This window comes from Staurois parvus, unplaced genomic scaffold (genome assembly GCF_062004578.1).
Source record: "Staurois parvus isolate SC_StPar_1 unplaced genomic scaffold, SC_StPar_1.0 ptg000081l, whole genome shotgun sequence".
NCBI lineage: Eukaryota > Metazoa > Chordata > Amphibia > Anura > Ranidae > Staurois > Staurois parvus.
In genome coordinates this window covers 7,036,569-7,055,923 of record NW_028317877.1, presented here as the reverse complement: position 1 = coordinate 7,055,923, position 19,355 = coordinate 7,036,569, and the positions used below count along the sequence as shown (strand labels likewise).

Genomic DNA, 19,355 nt, shown 5'->3' with positions numbered 1-19,355 from the left:
AATTTAAGTGTTTAAAATTGATTGAATATATACATATCTTGATGGTGGATCTTTTCTGTGCTGGTAGAACTAAAGGCAGTCGTGTGTTTGTTGCTTGGGTACTCATGTATGTATGGAGTGCACACGTGCTAAAAGTCCAGCTGTTGGAGGAAATGTAAAAGGGTGTAGAAGAACTTGATTTCTCTGCCCATAGTTTTGTAAGGATGTAAAGTATTATTTGCAATGGCTGCACCAGTGGGAAAATCATAATTTATTTATTTACTGGAACTGTAGTCTTTTACAATGTGCTCTATATACTGTATACATATGAAAGAGACTTGCTTAATGAAAATATTCATATTAAAGCATTAGTTCACCTTTACCAAAAAAAACTGCCGAGGCAGGTAACGGGCTTCTGTAGGTAAACATGGACCCATGACCAAGGTGAGTAATGCGTTTGCTATAGGTGTAGGCCATTTATGTACCCCTCCTGAAGCCTGGCCAAAAAGCTCTCAGATATGTCATCATTTCATCCTGTGCTGTTGCTGGGACTTTGCTAAGACACTCCTAGTAGTTATTGCTCATTCCCACCATCACAGTAGGGAGCTCTCAAATCCACTGCACATGTCCACTATCTCCTCCATCGCAGCATTGCTGAGCTCAGAGCTACTGTGACGATGGAGAAAGAGCTCAAATAAGGAGGTTTGAGGGCTGGGAGTGTCTCAACAATGTTCTAGTGTCAATATTCATATTGAAGCATTAGTTCACCTTTACCAAAAAACTGCCTAGGCAGGTAACCGGCTTCCGTAGGTAACCATGAACCCATGACCAGGGTGGGTAATGTGTTTGCTATAAGTGTAGAGCATTTATGTATCCCTCTTGAAGCCTGGCTAAAAAAACTCTCAGATATGTCATCATTCCATCCTGTGCTGTTGCTAGGACTTTGCTAAGACACTCCTCGTAGTTACTGCTCATCCTCACTATCACAGAAGGGATCTCTCAAATCCACTGCACATGTCCACTATCTCCTCCATCGCATCATTGCTGAGCTCAGAGCTACTGTGACGATGGAGAAAGAGCGCAAATGAGGAGGCTTGATGGCTGGGAGTATCTTAGCAATGTTCTAGTCTCAATATTCATATTGAAGCATTAGTTCACCTTTACCAAAAAAACTGCCTAGGCAGGTAACCGGCTTCTGTAGGTAACCATGAACCCATGACCAAGGTGGGTAATGCGTTGGCTATAGGTGTAGGCCATGACCAAGGTGGGTAATGCGTTTGCTATAGGTGTAGGCCATTTATGTATCCCTCCTGAAGCCTGGCCAAAAAACTCTGAGATATATCATCATCCCATCCTGTGCTGTTGCTAGGACTTTGCTAAGATACTCCTAGTAGTTACTGCTCATCCCCACTATCACAGGAGGGAGCTCTTAAATTCACTGCACATGTTCACTATCTCCTCCATTGCATCATTGCTGAGCTCAGAGCTACTGAGATGATGGAGAAAGAGCGCAAATGAGGAGGTTTGAGGGCTGAGAATGTCTTAGCAAGTTTCTAGTGTCAAGACAGGACAGGGGGATACAAGCTCTGGGATTTTTTGGCCAGGCTATAGGAAGTATTTAAACGGCATACACTTACAACAAGGGCTTCATCCAACTTTAGTCAAAGCTGCACAGTTTGTTTTTATATACAAATACCCCTTACCTGTATAGGCAGTTTTTTTTGTAAAGGTGAGCTAACCCTGGGCATTGGTATTTTAATGTGTGTTTTTCAATTTAGCCTTGCATGTTTTATCGTAGTATAGCTTGCGCTGCAGTTCCACCCACCGACCAATACCAGTGCTGGTGTCGTGCCTGGCCCCTGTGTACACTTTGCCCATTCAGAAAACACTACAACCTCAGCAATGAATTAAATACTTTGTACAAACACTGAAATCCAAAAGTCAAGGATTTATTAGAGAAATGGATAAATCTCCAGAAGGGTGTGATGTCTGAATCTGACAGGTTTCGGTCTTAATAGGGCATAGTCATAGAGACCTCTATGATTAAGCCCTATTAGGGGGCCAAAAGCATTGTGATGGAGCCTGCATCCAGCTGGAGATAAGTCCATTCTCCAGATAAATGCAATACGTTTGGAACTGAGCAGTTGTGTGGCCTATTTCCTTATTGCTGTGGACTTGGATATGAGATGGATCCCTTAGAGGCCTGGCATCTTCATTCAGTTCCTGTGTTTGTGTGGTTGGAATGGTACCTTCAGTACAGCACTGACAACAAAGATTTGTGCTTTGGCCATAGTGCCATAACAGGCTTTGTTTTCATTTGTATTAATTTATTAACACCTTGCTTCTATTTATGGATTGTAATATTATATGCTCTGGTGGCCGCCATGTTTGCTTAGTACATATGCATGGTCTGTTTTTCCTGCTCAGTGGGGCACTTTAATCCTGGATGTGGGCTTTAAAGAGGAACTTTACTCCCCCAAGGTTAATTTTAATATTAACCCTTACCTGGTCTGTTGAAGTGAGATGAATAACATACTCGCCCTCCTATTGAATTCAGTGATGTACTACTGTCATCTGCCTAAAGCTGCTGCATTGCTGTGACAACATCATCATCTTGTTTGTGATGCCATCAATAGATAGATTGTCTCCACCAGGTCCTAACATGCGGCCTCTTGATGACGTTGAATTGCGCATATATGGTGGGTTTATACGCAGCCCCTAAGCCCCATGAGGTCTGTTACATGGGCATTCCAAAAGACTTTGGTCAGGGGCAGGAAATGTCATTCTGGAATAGTCCTGGAATGCATAGGCACTGGCTATGATCCACTGAAAAAAAGGACTCCCCCCAATAAATTAAAAAAAAATGTGCAATTTGCTGAGGTGTGTGTGTGTGTTGGGGGGATCTGAGGGGCCAGGCTAACGGAACACAAATGGAGTGAAAGTGCTGCTTTAAGTATACTTTATTCATTTTTAATAAATGCTATTTTCATTAGCCACATCAATATGAATGTTCTAGTTCTAACCCTCTCTCAGAACACAGCATATTATATTTTCCTACAGTGCTTGGTGATTCAAATAGTGATTCAGTTGCATGTCGTTGCTATGCAAGGCCTGGCACAAGAAACTGGCAGCTGATGTTCCCACCACACACGCACACACTTCCTGACCGGCTACCACATGTGCAATCGACTCAAAAGTGCATGTGCATATTTTTCTTTAGATTCTGGAAATGTGCTTTTGGTCGGAATATATCAATTTATGTTAAAGTAGATATTGCATTGATTTATGTATGCATTTGAACTCAATGGACAAGCTTTTGGCATTAGTAATGCTTCTTTCTAGCAAATGACATTTTCCCTTCACGCACAGTTCCAGTTGATGAAATTAAAATAGAAAAATGAATGTAGTGAGGGTGTGTGTGTGTGTGTGTGTGTGTGTGATTCAATGAAATTCCCATATGAAAAGAACAGGCATGACCCCATTAGATCCAAAAAAACGTAATTCACATTAGAAAATCTACTGTTGATTATTCCCCAACTACATTGTCTGCCCTACTTTAGAAACCATTAGTTTACCCTACATTTGGATTTTTTATGTCACACGATATTTGTGCAGCGGTTTTCCAAACACAATATGAAAAAAAATACACTTTAATTAATTTTAATGCACAAAAACACAATAAAATACCCAATTGTTTGGTAAAATAAAAAAGATGATGTTAGGTCAGGTAAATAGATATCTAACATGGCACGCTTTAAATTTGTGCACGGCCGTGTAATGGCGACACACTGCAATGCATTAAATTATCCATAGGCGACGCTTTAAAAGCTTTTCCGGGTTACCAGTTTACAATTACACAGGAGAACTGATGCTAGAAGTTTTGCTGTTGCTATAACATTCGATTCGATACCTCACATGTGTGGTGCAAACATGATTTTCATATGCATGCGCAACCTAAGAATGTATTCACTTCTGCGCAAGAGCACTGGGGGCGCTTTAACCACTTATGGGACGCCTGCCCGCAATGTACTGCGGACGGGCAGCAGCTACAGAACCAGCGAAGTACCTGTACATCACTGGTGCTTTGCCAACACAGGGGGGCACTGCACGTTCGAGCAGGAACACAACCTTTCCCCCATGTTCACCGAACACAGTGGAATGAGAATTCCAGTAATTGGGACCCAGTGATCGTGTAATCAGTCTGATTCATAAAAGCTTTGCTTCTGTTCCTGGAGAGCTGTGATTGGTCCACAACTCTCACGTGGCACATGGGGCGAATCACAGCACTCTGTATCATGTGACCAGCTGGAGCCAATCACAGATCACTGTATTTTGAACTGTCATGAACTTAACACATTCATGACAGTTCAAAGCAAGCTTTATATTGCAGAGTAATAATCTTCATTGCTCATGTAATGCAAAGTGTGTAAAAAAAAAAATCCCTGATCACCCCCCAGAGTAGTACAATGTTACTATGGTAACATTGAACTACACTGATGAAAGTATTTTTTTAAACAAATTGTAGAACAAAGGAAAAATAATGTTTAAAAAAAAATGTTAGTTATTTATTTCTAACTACTTGCCACCCACCTGCCAACAATGTGAGAGCGAGCATCAGCTCTGGGCAAAGTGACATAATCTTATGTTGCTTTCTATTTCCGGGTGTGCGTGCGCATGCGTGTGCCCCCCCCTGCCCCCTATACCGTCCAGGGAGAGAACAACGAACACGGCACTGAGTAAAACCACTACGTTTTACACACACACACGTTAGATTAGCACATCTAGATCGCCCCTATTAACGCTTTAATCACCTCGTCACCCAGGCAGTGCCATTAGCATGGTGTCAGTATATTAAATTTTTCACTGATCACTGTATTACTGCCACTGGCAACATCAGATATCATCAGGATCAGTTAACGCCCCTCCCAGCCAGGGTCAGCTAGCGTGAGATTGCTCGCACACTATCGCACTCACTTTATAGGCCACTGATCACCTCCATTACTAGTATAGTGTTTGTACAGGTCAATATATTGATCACGAACAGAACTATACTAGCGACCCCTTTGTATAGTGTCCCCAAAAACGCAGTGTTAGCAGGATCAGCCCTGTTCACTGCCAGCACTAGCGTTTAGCCGCTCCACTGTTTTTCATGGAAGATTTGTATGAATTGATTGTGGGCCAAAGCAATTTATACGAGCAACAATACGTCGCCACCAACTCAAAATCAGCTCTTGCTAGTCAGTTCGCATGGAAGTCTGTGATGGCTTCCGAATTTAAAACTTTTTTGGGTTTAAGCCTCAACATGGGCATGACAAAAAAAAAGAATGATCAGTCATTGCAGTCATATTGGTCTACAGACCTGATTCATCATATGCCCAGGTTCTCTGCTGTTACACATATGGAGGCATATTAAGTCCCAAATAATTCTTAGGTTATTCAGTGCTTTGCCTCCTCTCCCCTTCCTTCTCCTACCAAAATCATTTTTTTTCATTTTTTTTTTTTTCATACAACATATTTCATTCATGTTGCAAAGCAGCACTTCTGCTTTCCTCACCTAGGCAAAACGTAATGCGTTCCCTGGTATGTGCGCAGATTTGATGCAGGGCTCAGATTCTGAAAAAGCCCTGCAAAACATATGCGCACTCGCCAGGGACCCTGGTTATCTGCGCACATGAGTGCTTTCCCGCACACGTGCAAAGACTAGCAACATGGAGTTGCAAAACCTTTCCTTTCTTTGCGCTTGCATGGAAACCCCCGTGCGCATGTGCAGATGTGCACATCTACTCTCAGCCGGTCAGGGTTGTTGTGAGCCAAATGCAAACTTGCCGCGGGCTGTAGTTTTGATTCTCCTGTCCTAGACATAACGAGCATACCCCCCTTTCCCCCCTTCAAGGGTGGATTTTTTTGTTTTCATGGAGCTGGACTTTACATTTTAAATTCACTATATGGATTTATAGTGAAGATAACACTACCAACATAGAAATTTTAATTGTACTGCTTTCACATTGTTCCAAATGTAAAGTGGGATTACACCCCATTTACACTAGCAAACCTCCGCTTGTACTTGCCTAAAATGCAGAACTGAGTGTAATAAATATTTATGAAGCTTCTGCACAAATGTATATGTGTGAAATCACACATGGGGAGTTGGTGACAGTTTGAACACGATCAGCTGTTATGGGTAGTCACAGAACTGTCGCTTCTCTTTAGTAGACTTTACAAATGGGCTCCCCCGATAAACTGTAAATAAATACATTGTAATTACTAGTACATTTTCTGTTTATTTCGACAGCAAGATATTCTGTTTGTTTGTGAGGATTGGTGCCAATCAGTTTAAATGTGCAATAGCTTTTCAACAGTTGAATACAAATCTCCTAATCAATATATTTTCATTACCCATTGTTGGTTAAGAGCTGTCTTGTGGTTATGAGTAATTGCTTAAAAGCAAATATTTTGGACTTCTGTAGGTCAGAATGATAATTGTACCAGGTAATACTATTTAGAGCTAAGGCAGGCCATATATAATTCATTTTCTTTCATTCAGCCAGCAGGTTGAGCTTAAGAAAATGGATCGTTCACCCATCCTCACATTCAAGGTGGATGGGGGAGCCATCCTGCAGAGCTATTGAATTCTCACAATGATGGGAAGGGGTCCTCCCTGCCATCTCTATATGCTTATCAGCATCATGGACTATAGCTGGCGGCACTGACTAAGCAAAATGTTTTCAACACACTGGTTGTACAGAAGTCAGCTGAGAGAGATCAACTTCTGTACAACCAGCCTGCCCATAGATGGACTGAATGTCAATCTATCTATGGTTGACTTAATAGTGTTGGATATTATAGTAGGCTTTCAGTGCCCAAGCACCTTCATCAGGTTTATTACAAATGTAGTAAGGGCTCTTTCCCATGGGCAATCCGAGCAGGTCCACCTGTCAGTTTTTTAGGCAGACCTGATCGGAAGGTGTATGCATGCCTGGATAGGTGGGTGCAGTGGTGTATTCAAGTTTTGTGCTGCCCTAGGCAACACAAAAATCGGACGACCCCCACCCCCCTTCCCGAGATTGACCAGCAACGACCATGCCCCCCCACCTGAGGGAGCCTTGCATTAACACAGGGAGCTTTGCACTAACACACATTTCCCCCCACCCAGAGAGAGAGAGAAAGACACTCACCCTCATAGCTCTGGACATCCCTGGGAAAGACAGTCGGGCTTTGCATGCACCATCAAGCAGCCCATAGCCTCTCTCGGATCCCACCTGGTCCCCATGCCACGTGTCCCTTCTTCTGTCCTTTCTTCTGGGGGGCAGTGCTGCCCCCCTGAAAAATGCCACCCTAGGCAAATGCTTTGTTTTCCTGGTGGTAAATACGCCCCTGGGTGGGTGTAAACAGACACAAGTCTGTTTATACTTGCCTACCTCTGGATCCGATCAGGCCTGCCAAAAAAAAATAGATGAAGACTGTGTCCTTATCCCTTTTGGCGGACTGGATTCGAGGCAGCCCGGGTGTAAATGGACAGCAGAGTCTCTTTACTCCTGGCCACCCATAGAGCAGAGTGGGGCCTGTCCCTGTCCACTCTTTAGACACGGACCTGACACGGACCTGTCATGCCTCATGTCATGCCCTAAAGGAGAAATATCTAGGGGCCTGTTTGCATCATATGCATTGCATAGCAGCCTTGCCCAAAGCAGTCCCAATGCATTGACAAGGACATTTTCCTTGAGTCTTATGAGTTCAGTCCACACCACTGTCCTCATGTGCGCTGAAAAAAATAAGAACATGCAAGACTTTTTTTCAGCTCAGCATGTTGCGACACAGTACATCGCATTGCTACCACTGTGGTGAATAAAGATTAATACAATTTGGTTACATTTCAATTGAAAAAAGGAGAATTAGGGCTCATTCACACTTGACTTTTTTACCTTACCAAACGCCCCTATAGCGTTTCACAAGCGTTGGTTCGGCGTTTGTGGAGCGTTTTTATTGCTCCAAAAACACTGCATGCGCGGTTTAGCGGTGGTTGCTAGGCATTTGCGAAGCGCTACAAACGCCCCACAAAAGCCTATAATGAAGTTTGAATGGTGTTAAACGCCTCGCAACCGCCGGCCGGGTGTTTGCGGAGCGGCACCATAGACTTGAATAGGAGGCTTCAACTCCTCCTGACTCGACCAGAGGTGTCCGTTTTGCCGCGACGCAATGCTAACGCTCCTGTTTAAACAGCACCATGTGCTGCAATGTGCAAAATTTTCCGAGGCATTTGGAAAACGGTAAAAACGCTTCCCAAACGCCTGTCTGCCGCTTGCTAACAAGGCTAGTGTGAATGTAGCCTTAACATGGCAATGTATCATTTATGATGTGTGCCACCCCCCGGACACAATATCTTCCATCGCAGATCTTAAAAATAAGTATTTTATTTCTCATTTTTAGATTGCGGGCATAGAAAAGGAAAATTTGGCACCTGGTTTCAGAAAGTGTGTTTCCAGTGCTTGGTATTACAGTGCTATATCATTACATGTATGGGCATCTAGAGTGCATGAGATCTGGTGGAAGGCACTGGCACACTGTCCAGCCCTACTGCTAGCAGTCAGTAAAACTCTGCTAGCAGTCAGTAAAGCTGCCGTAGCTGGATGGTGCACCAAGTGATACTACCATTTAGAGCAGTATGCGTTCTGGGCATTTGTACCTGGGTACATACTGCCTTAAATGTTAGCACCACTCGATGCACCATCCAGCCCTGTCCAGTTGCAGCAACTTTCAGCCTCTGATAGAGTTTTACAGGTTGCCGGTAGTGTGTCTGTGCCTTCTACCAGCACCAAAATGCCAGGATCTCATGTACTGGGGCTAAACGCCAAGTGTGCAGGAGGCCTTAGGCCCCTTTTCACATGGGACAAAATCTGCTTTGCTCAGCAGGGGATTTGCCCGATTTGCTCTATGAGCGGTCAGGTGTAAACGGACCAGATGTCCGTTTACACCTGACTGCTCTCCAATCCAATCCACCGAGATGGAGGGGGACAGATTGGATTGGAGGTAAGTAGGTGTAAACTGACACAAGTCCATTTACATCCGCTGGTCCTTAGGAATACATGCACCATCCGATCAGGTCTGCCTGAAAAACTGACAGGCTGACCTGATCAGAATGCCTGTGTGAATGCATGAAGGTAGAAACCTTGAGCCTTTACATTCCATTGTAGAACTGAAGTTGTAGAACTGAAATCCTGTCCCTGTGTGGGCTCCTAGCTCCGACAGCATGCTGTCACTAACAGTTTCCCATATAAACTAAAGCTGACCATACACGTATAGATTTTTGTTTGAGAACGTTCGTTTCAAGAATATTCATTTGATTTTCTAATCAAATCGATGTTTGCATTCAACAGCAGTGACAGGAAAATTTGAAGGGGCAGGAAGGAAATTAAACTAATTTTCGGCCAGTGTATGTGGTTATTGTTCAGAAATTACATTCATTTTAAAATCAAATGTTAAAAGCCAAAGACAATTTTCAAACGACATAAGTCCATTTATCCAATATGCAAAGAATGTTTGTCTGAAAATCTAGACGTGTATGGCCAGCTAAATTTGGAAACAATCATAAACTAGCTACCAAACTATGACATGCTGATCACAAGACTGCAGGATACAGTTTTAAGTTAATTTCCTTGTGCAATTGCTTTGCACAGAAAACTTCATCTTTTAAGACTGCGGTGTTCATAAATAATAACAAAAGTTGACTTTGTTGACTTTTTACATTTTTTGTTCACATTTTTGTCTATTTGTCAGCTCATAGTAGCAAATTTGAACAAAATAATAATTAAAACATTATTCATAATAAAAGTAAAAAAAATAAAACTATTTAGTTAAAATTAATCATGGGGGTTATTTACTAAAACCAGAAAGTGCAAAATCTGGGGTAGCTTTGCATAGAAATGATTCAGTTTGCAGATTTTATTGCCAAAGCTTAATTGAACAGCTTGAAGTTAGAAGCTGATTGGCTACCACGCACAGCTGTACCCGATTCTGAGTGCACCAGTTTTAGGAAATCTCCCCCTTATGCAGGCCATACATGGTTCAAATTCCACACGATTTTTCGTCCGCAAATCGAAACGTCGTTCATTCTGTAATCCAATGGTGCCACCAATGATTTCGAAAATCGGTCGTTTTTCACAAATTTTCCAGCATGCTTGATAAATGAGGAATCACAAAAATCGTCCGATGCCATCGCCCCACAAACAAAGTGAAAATCGGCCTATTATTCTTACGTCTGATTTTCGTACCAAAATTGTTTGGAATTTGAACCATGTAAGGCCTGCATTAGAGTTATTGTTAACTTGCTCATTTGGACAATGATACATTTGTTCTGGCTCTGACGCCTTCAATCTTCCAGAAAAGTATAGGTATTTACAGTCATGGCCAAAAATATTGGCACCCCTGCTTTTTTGTCAGATAATGCAACACTTCACCCAGAAAATGTTGCAATTACAAATGTTGAATCATTCTCATGTGGATTTCTTGAGTCGAGTAAATTTTTCACCATTTTAACCGGTTGCTGGTATGATTTCTATATAGTCAGCACCTGTTAATTGATACAGGTGAGTTTAATTACAAATTACAGGAGCATCACAAACATGGAATGCAATTATTTCTTACAATTTTGAGAAGGTCCCAATAATATTGTCCAGTCCATTTTTGGCGTTTTGGGTGGAATGTGTAAGATTTACCTTTTTCTTTCTCCACTTTTTTGTGTCATACCAATACAAACAAAAGAAATAAACATGAGAATGCCTAAACATTTGTAATAACAAAAGTTTTCTGAGCGAAGTGGTGCATTATCTGATAGAAATGCAGGGGTGCCAATATTTTTGGCCATGACTGTATATGATGACTGCACATATGTACATGTACAACCATTGTAAAACTGCATTTTTATCTTGACAATTCAGTATTCACCTTTTTATGTGTTAATATAAAATGTAAAATAAATGACTTCTGGAACACCAAAAGGGTTGAGGAAGAAGGGGAGGAAGTTAGTATAGTTATAATTTAAAGCGATTCTAAAGGTAATTTTTTTTTTAATAACAAACATGTCTATACTTCCCTGCTGTGTGCAGTGGTTTTACACAGAACAGCCTGGATCCTCCTCTTCTCAGGTCCCCCGCAGGCTCTCCTGACTCCTCCTGTTTGTCGGGTGCCCCCACAGCAAGCAGCTTGCTATGGGGGCACCTGCTGGTCCGTGTGTCCATTCACACATGGAGCTGTGACTTGGTCCTGCCCCCTCCCTCCTCATTGGTTGACTGGCTATGATTGACAGCAGCGGGAGCCAATGGATCCTGCTTGCTGGCTCAGCCAATGAGGAGGCAGAGACTCGGGACAGCCGAGGCTGTCATTCACATCGCTGGATAGCGATGAGGCTCAAGAAAGTATTGAGGGGTCTGGGGGCTCTGCTGCACACAGAAGGTTTTTTACCTTCATGCATAGAATGCATGAAGTTAAAAAAAACTTTCAGCCTTTACAACCACTTTAAGGACAACCTCATGTAGCTCTTGCAGTCTGGGATCTGTGGAACAGGGGAGATAATTGTTGTGTGCAGCTTACTTCAAACTTTGAATTTTTTTCAGATACTTGAAATTCCTGGTATGAAATAATTTAAAGGCCCGTGGTGTGTTCCTACATTTTTTTCCATTGCTGGATATTTACTGAAAGATTTCTATGAGCTCATCATCTTGGAAAGCCAAAGAAAGGTGCATATCTATGGGATTCTAAGAGATTCTCACATAAGGACTTGATGGATGGAAGCAAAAAAAAAAAAGAATCAGGATACACCAATCATCTTTATGATTTGCATAAACTCCATAGTTGCCAAAACTGCAGCTGAATTGCTAACCGAGCATAATTTCTGCAGGACGCCCCCTCACTTAGAAAAATTACATCTGATTTCAAAGGAGAAACCTTTGATAATAGAACTAACAATCCTAGTAATCACTAGGAGAATGAGCTCATCTTTTGTCATTGTAATTAACTAAACATCTGCCTGAGTATGGGAAAATGGTCACACTGGTGCTTAGTGGCTGCATGTGAGCTTTCGAAATCTGAAAATCACAACTGGGCACATGCAAGGATCAAAGTATTCAGTCGTATATTGATTAGACTATGCAAGCTTAAGACTGGCTATACACGTATAGATTTTGTTCATTCAGCAGAGGCGGCTGTTAGAATACCCGAACAATGGTTGCAGCTAATTGAATGCAGCCTCTGTTCTGCTGACAATTTTCTCCTAGTTTGACCCCTAGTTTCTTCAATTTTTCAAGCATGTCTGGCAGGAGGGGAATTGGCCAAAATTCAAACATTATATGGCCAGCTTAATTGTGAAAGATCTCAACTGTGGGGCTTGGTTATTTGATTCTAATCCGCTTATTTACCCCTGGTTCACATATCCGCGTGCCTGTGGGCTGCGTTTTGCACGGGCACGAGAGCCCATTCATTTGAATGGCCTCTCGTGCCCAGGGGTACGTAGGCAAGAAGTCCCTGCACTTCTGAAAACGTAGCCCACATGGGAACCTTTGTTCCCTGTGTGGTTGCCATTTCCAGTGTGGGCGACGTGCCATTAGAATTAATGGCACCTGCCCGCGGGTCCGCATTCTTCTGTGTGGGTGGTGCGGCTGCACGAATTTTTGTGCGGATCCGCAGCGGCACCACCCTCACAGATGTGAACCTAGCCTTAGAGGCTTGCAGGCAATGTGTGACCTCAGGCAGTTGACAGGACAGCCAGGCCTTCTAACATAAATATTCATCCTCTGAATCGCTCTTACACTTGCAAGAGTGTGTTTTATTATTGGCTGATTCTCTCTTGTGTTGCACCACCATGAGTACTGCTCATCAATAGGAATGAATGGGGCAGCGGTGCATGTGCATTAGGAAGAGGACCCAGTTGGGACATTTTCCTTCTAAAGGCCAGGCAGGACCGCACAGTGAAGATCGTGGGACCAAAGAGAAAGGTAGGTATGTTTTTTACAGATGGACTGCACTCTAGATGGTGGCTAAACATCCTGTTGGTATTTTTGTTACAATAAAAGTAAAAGCATCAGAATTTAGATATAGTTCAGTACAGAAAACGTCCGCTACATACATTACATTCACCTTTTAAAACAAGCAGTAAAAGTACTGTGAAATGGACATTCAAAATCAGATTTAAAGTGATACTAAAGGCTCAGTTTATATTTATTTTTTTTAATGCAGAGTTCCACTCACATTATAAAAAAATAAAAGTCAGCAGCTACAAAAACTGTAGCTGCTGACTTTTAAAAAACAGCCACTTACCTGTCCCACGATCCTGCAGTGTCCTCCCTGCAGCCCATTTCACTAGCCGTCTGTTGTTCCAGGCGCCGGCATCTTCAGTGTGGGCACCTGGCTGTGACAGCTTGCAGCTTCACAGCCGGGGCCCACTGTGCATGCGCAAGTAGCACTGTGCTTCCTGAATGGCCCCGTAGTCTTCAGGGGCCTGTCATGTGTCCCAGAAGACTATGCGGAGGGAGGGGGAAGGGCAACTTCTGCTTCTGATCGCCTAGGCAATCACAGCATAATAGGGAGCGGGTACCTGTCAATATTGGGTACCCCCCCCCCCCCCCCCGATCTCCAAAGGTGCCCCATTAAGGGCGGACCAGTCTTTAAAGCGGAACTTCCCCTTTTGGGTGGATCTCTGCTTTAAATAACAAGTATGTTATACTTACCTGCTGTGTGCAGTGGTTTTGCACAGAGCAGCCCTGATCCTCCTTTTCTCGGATCCCCCCCTGGCGCTTCTGACTTCTCCCCTGAGTGCCTTTAGAACCAGGAGCTTTGCAATGATCCCTATTCCTACGCTGCATCTTTTCAAACAGAAAGCAGAGAAGTTCATTAAAGTGATTCTAAAGGCTGAAGGTTTTATACCTTCATACATTCTAAGCATGAAGGTAAAAAACCGTCAGTGTGTAGCTCCCCCACAGCCCCCCTAATACTTACCTGAGGCTGATCTCAATCCAAAGATGTGCATAAAATCAGCAGCCCTCCCAGGTCTCTTCCTCCTCATTGGCTGAGACACAGCAGTAGGAGCCATTGGCTCTCACTGCTGTCAATCACAGCCAGTGAGGAGGGGGCAGAGACAGGGCCGAGCAGCTTGCTCTGGGGGCACTTAGTAGGAGGGAGGAGCCAGGAGCACCATTGGGGGACCCCAGAAGAAGAGGATCAGGGCTGTTCTGTCTGAAAGCATTGCACAGAGCAGGTAAGTATAACATGTTTGTTACTTAAAAAAAACTGAGTCTTTAGTATCACTTTAATGTAGTGACATGACAAACTCCATGAAAACTCCATGGGTATAAAATAGGGAGACATTATGAGGTCAGTCATACTCTGTGGGTACAAGGAATGTTTAAGAGGCAATTTTGTACTCTCCAGTGTACTCTCTAAGTTGTTGTGGTGTTAGTAGTGGCGTAATCACTGCTGTTTGAATACAGTGCCACCTCTACAGGGAGCAACCTGATAGGGGCTCATGCACATGGCTGTATATGGCCGTATAGCATTAATTTTGGTGTATGTTCCCACTAGGGATCCCAGAGTTGCTGCAGACAGCCAATTTTAAGGATGTATACAAATTATCATCAGCTTTCATCCGCCCGCCCATAGACATACATTGTGATTCAGTCTGGATCACATGAAAAACTGACAGATGGATCTAAACTAAACTCCCGTGTGAAAGGGGCCTAAGAGCTCGTTCACACCATACGTGCAGAAAAATTGATGGAAACTGCGTGCAGATTTCACTTGCACAGAAAACTGATGGAAACTGACACGCAGATTTCACTTGAAGAGAAAACTGATGGAAACTGACGTGCAGATTTCACTTGAAGAGAAAACTGATGGAAACTGACATGCAGATTTCACTTGCAGAGACATCAGTTTACATCAGTTTTCCTTCGTGTTTCAGTGAGTTTTTTACAGATTGCAGATTCATGTGCAGAAACAATCCACACATGATACTACTGTTGTGGTGTGAACAGGGTACATAGAGAAGAATTGTTTTTTTTTTGTGTCCTTGCAGAATGTGTGCAGAAAAACTCACATCTATGAATGAGGCCTAAAAGTCACTGTACTCGGCTATACATGCGCATATCCAAGTGATTTCTATGACTTCTGCCTTATTGAAACATTGGGGTTGATTTACTAAAAGCAAATAGGCTGTTTACTTTGCAAAGTTTAAGCACAACTAACTTCCATCATCGAATCGTGTGCAATCAAAAATGTTTTTGCATGTGATTGGGTATTCTTTGCAAAGTTGATTGAAGTATAAGGTAGCACAGTGGTAAAATGGTTAGCACTTCTGCCTGGCAGTATTAGGGTTGTTAGTTCGAATCCCAACCATGGCACCGCCTCCCTGGCATTTGCATGTTCTCCCTGTGCCTCTGTGGGTTTCCTCCCACACTCCAAAAATATTCTGGGAGGTGAATTGGATCCTGTCTAAATTGGCCCTAGTATATGTATGAATGTTAGTTAAGGACCTTGGATTGTACACCCCTTGCAGGTTAGGGACTGATCTGCAGGGCTGTGGATAAGGGAGTACCACCAGTCCTCCTGTACAGGGCACAGGCCAGTAGGGGGGCACAGGCCAGCAGGGGGGCCCAAGCAGCTGGGTGAATCAGATGTGGGCAGGGAGGGTGCTCAGCACAGCAGGGGGCAATTACTGGTACCAATCCCCTGTATGGCTCTCTTCAGCAGCTGAAAGCTGGCTTTATCTCCTCTCTCTCCTGCTAGCTTATAGCTGCTGCAAAGAGAGCCATACAGGGGATCGGTTACAGTAATTGCCCCCTGCTGCGCCCATCACTCTCCCATGTCCACCATATGTTTCCTCCTGCTGCTTAGGCCCGCAGTGCTGCCAGCTTCCCTCCTCTCCTTCTGACTGGCAGCTGCAAGCACACAATAGGGTCCTTCAGGTTGGAGAGTAGGGGAAGGGTCCGGTAAATGTCACAGTTACCAGCCCCTTCCTTTCCTGAATGAATACAATGAGTGAGCAGTACCGATCACTCATTGTGTTCATTCGTAGCTGAAGCATAGTAAACAGCTTTTTATGTGTGTGTGTGTGTGTTTGGGGGGAGGGCGCTGTCAGGGGCCCCACAGTTTCTAACAGCAGCCCTGCTGATGTGAATATATAATATATATGTAAAGCGCTGCATAAATTGACAGCACTATATAAGTACCTGTAATAATAATATTCACTAAGCTGTGGGAAAATTCCCTTGCAAAGTGAACAGCCGATTTGCCTTTGGTAATTCAGCCCCATTACGTGGAAACCCATTAGGGAAAGCTGTTTATTATTTAGAGACAATATTTTGATCTATAGCCAGTAGCATCATGCATTGTGCAAGAAACCAAGACATCCTTCCTGGAGGGGTGTGTTCTGACTTAACTTGTCTGAGTTTTTTCATGCCCTATGATTTTGACAGCTCCAGTCGTTCCTGGTTTGCTCAAGCTTGTTTAATATTTATTGCTCAAATAGCATTTTCAGTGATTCACCCACAGTGTCAAATTCCTTATAGCCCCTGGAAGATATGCTAATCCAAGCCGTTTCTCTTACACGATAGTCATATTTTTTGCTCATATGTACTGTATAGTGACAGAATATTCCGTTCACTTTACAAAGAGCATTCAGTCATTTACATCCAGCTTTTCCAATGCAGGATTCTGCAATGTAATATTCCTACTACTGCAAAACTGGACACACATGTCGCCGTCTTGTAGCCCTGGTTCACATATATGCAGCCGTGTGGGCCACATTTTATTGGGGCATGAGAGCCCATTCATTTGAATGGACTCCTGTGCCCTGTGACACGCAGAGAAGAAGTCTCTGCACTTCTGAAAACACAGCCCGCACGGGAACCTCGGTTCCCAGTACGGTTGCGTTTTCCAGTGTTGCGTTTTACATGGGGTGTGTATAAATGTTTTCATTATATCTAAGCAGATTGAAAAGCTGATCACAGACCTTACAATCTATTTTTTAAAAGCAATTTTGAATGTAAGCCCTGGTTCACATATATGCGGCCCTACGGGCGGCGTTCTGCGCAGGCACAAGAGCCCATTCATATGAATGGAATCCCGTACCCCGTAACACACAGGGAAGAAGTCCCTGCATTTCTTCTGAAAACACAGCCCGCACGGGAACCTCGGTTCCCAGTACGGTTGCGTTTTCCAGTGTGGGCGGCGTGCCATTAGAACTAATGGCATCCGCCCGCGGGTCCGCATTTCTCTGTGTGGGTGGTGCAGCTGCACGGATTTTCGTGCTGATCCGCAGCAGCACCACCCACACATATGTGAACCAAGGGATAAGGATGGGCTCAAAGGGAATATGTTACCCTTGGTTCACATATGTGCGGGTGGTGCCGCTGCGGATCCGCACGAAAATCCGTGCACAGAGAAATGCCGACCTGTGGGCAGGTGCCATTAGTTCTAATGGCACGCCGCCCGCACTGGAAAATGCAACCGTATGCAAATGCAACAGTGTACAGGAGTCCATTCAAATGAATGAGCTCTCGTGCCCGCGCAGAATGTGAATATGTGAACCAGGGCTCATATTCAAAATTGCTTTTAAAAAATAGATTGTAAGGTCTGTGATCAGCTTTTCAATTTAATTTTTTTTTAAACGTTTATACACACCCTATGTAAATTAGCTTGAGGGTTAATTTTCAGAAATAAAATATTCACTTAGAAAAGTCAATGTTCACTTAGCAAAGCTTAGTAAACATGTCAGTCAACCAGTCATATGCTAGCAAAAAAATTGTTCTATTTCATTTTTCGTGCATGGTTAGATATTCATAGTGGACAATCATTTTGCTAAGTGAACAGCATCAGCCCTATTGGATCTTATGTAACCCTACATCAGGTGCAGGCAGTCATTTTGCCAAGGGGCCGCATGAGAAACTGGGACTGTTGGGGAGGGCCGAGCTTTATTCTGCTCAATATTAATTTTGGCCCTTTAGAAAACAAACACCTGGCACTAGGAATAATAGGTACGGCTGCTGTTTCAGATGGGAGGTCAGAAGGTGGTAAAAAATGGGCAGCTGAGAGTTTTTCCACTTTTACCACCCACCCAAACTGTGAAATAAGAGCCGGAGGAAGACTGTTCACATGCTGCGGCCACGATGCTTTGTATCGTGGCTTTTTTAACTTAGTGGAACTGCAGGTCAAACTCACCCATTGAGTTCAGTGAGGAATCTGAGAGGTATGCTGACAGTGGAGGCAAATATGGCCCTGAGGCCGCAATTTGCACAGATCTGCCTACACACATTTAGATTTAGTACTATCTAATTCTGCTAGACTGTGACATCATTGGAGTTTATTTACTAAAGGAAAATAGCCTGCTCATTTTTGCAAGTGTACTTGCTCCAGAGCTTAGTAAATCAGGTGAAGCTCTACTAACTTCCATCATCTAATCATATGCAAGAAAATTTTTTATTTTTTTTATTTTCCCTGCATGTGATTGGGTATTCTTTGTAAAGTGAAGCTTTACCTCATTTAGTAAGCTCTGGAGCAACTGCACTTGCAAAGTGTCAGTCTATTTGCCTTCAGTAAACCAACCCCATTATGTTGTCCATGCCTAGCTTTAAAATTACTGTGTCATTAATTTTTTAAAAAAATAAGAAAAAAGGAGAAAAAATACCCTGTAAAAGAAGATTTTAAGTTTATATTTATCTGCCCCATTGCTTTAACCTACGAACTCTTGATAAGCAAAGCTCACCAGCAAAACCTTCAGGATCCAACACACTCTGAGCCCTGGTTCACACTGATGCAGTGCAGAATTCGCAGCGTTTTCGGTGTGAATTCCGCACCGCATCAGAATTGCACCTTGTTCATGCGAACCGCTGCGGGTGTGTATGTTAGGTTAACAACACCCCGAAAACGGTCCGCAAAATGCTGTGTGATGTGCAGAATCGGTTTGCATAGGTGTGAATACCTATGCGATCCGGTTCTAGTGCAGACCAGAAAAGGGTCCTGCACGTTTATGGTGCGGGTGCGGTGTGAATAGAGCCATACAAAATGTATGGCTCCAGTCGCACCGCATACAAATCGCATGTGATTTGTACAGGAATGCGTTGTGGTTCCTGTGCGAATCACATGGGATTTACCGCACTGCACTGATGTGAACCCAGGCTGAGGTATATGGGATGCCAGGTCTCCTGCTGTACACAGTGGTTTCAACTACCAACCCTTGTGTCACTGTAGACCTTCACATCACTACAACATGTGGTGGGGGGCCTGACAATTGACCCAGAAGTGTCTTCAAAATTATGTCTGTTGGCAGCAGCCAACGTCCCTAGCCTCCACTACACGAACATGTACTCAGGTAATAAGGAGGTGCTTGACAA

The 19,355-nt window shown here is 43.5% G+C and overlaps 1 protein-coding gene across 4 annotated transcripts in view; it reads left to right on the top strand.

The window, feature by feature from the left end:
- The window catches only part of TIAM2 (TIAM Rac1 associated GEF 2), a 386,278-nt gene that overhangs the window by 138,226 nt on the left and 228,697 nt on the right, over positions 1–19,355 (top strand). The gene's annotated exons all lie outside the window — the stretch shown is intronic.